Source organism: Rhinopithecus bieti, unplaced genomic scaffold (genome assembly GCF_001698545.2).
Source record: "Rhinopithecus bieti isolate Rb0 unplaced genomic scaffold, ASM169854v2 scaffold_11161, whole genome shotgun sequence".
NCBI classification, from domain to species: Eukaryota; Metazoa; Chordata; class Mammalia; order Primates; family Cercopithecidae; genus Rhinopithecus; species Rhinopithecus bieti.
This window is the reverse complement of record NW_016806937.1, coordinates 1541242-1542371: the sequence shown is the minus strand read 5'-3', so window position 1 is coordinate 1542371 and position 1130 is coordinate 1541242.

The window sequence follows — 1130 nt, the reverse complement described above, 5'->3', positions numbered from 1 at the left end:
AAAAAAAAAAAAAAAAAAAAAAAAAAAAAAAAAAGAAAGTTACATGATAAAAAAGAGCTTCTTCTCCAAGAAAATATCAAATACCAGGTGACTCCGGTACAGTAGAAGGACCCGGAGGCTTCCACAGTGGCATCCAGGGCTGCTACACTTCAGCCAGAGGCTGCACTGTCACCCTAGGCAACTTTGCCAAGCCCACATTTGATGCCAAGACCTACAGCTATCTGACCCTCAACATCTGGAAAGAGATAATATCACCAACTCTTCCTATTAGGAATTCACTGACCATCTTGTCAAGACTCAAACCAGAGTCTCTGTATAGAGGACCCAGGCTCCAACTGTGGCTACAATACAAGGTTTTAAAAAACAAACAAAATAAAACGAATTAAGCCTGTTAAAAAAAAAAAAAAGATAGAAAAAGATATGCCATGAAAATATATCAACAGAGAGCTAGAGTACCTATACTAATATCAGACAAAATAGATTTTAAGGCAAAATCTTTTACTTGAGTTAAAAGAAGATGTAACAATTATAAACATATATGCATCTAGCAGGAGTACCCCTAAAATATATGAAACAGAAATTGACAGAATTGAATGGACAAATGGAAATGAAACAATAGGCCCAGCACAGTGGCTCATGCCTGTAATCCCAGCACTTTGGGACGCTGAGGCAGGTGGGTCACTTGAGGTCAGGAATTTGAGACCAGCCTGGCCAACACGGGTGCCTATAATTCTGTCTAGTCAAGAGGCTGAGGCAAGAGAATTGCTTGAACCTAGGAGGCAGATGTTACAGTGAGCCGAGATCATGCCACTGCAGTCCAGCCTGGGTGACAGAGCAAGACTTCATCCCCCCCCAAAAAAGAAGCAATAATTGTTGGAGAACTCAATACCCAATAATGAACAGAACTAGCTAGAAGATTAATAATAGAAGACTTGAACAACATTAACAACTAGATCTGCTGGGCTCAGTGGTTCACACCTATAAGCCCAATACTTTGGGAGGTCAAGGCCAGAGGATCACTTGAGCCCAGGAGTTTGAGACCAACCTGGACAACATAGTGAGACCCTATCTCTGCAAAAAGTTTAAAAATTAGCCAGACATGGTGGTGTGTGCCTGTAGTCACAGCTACT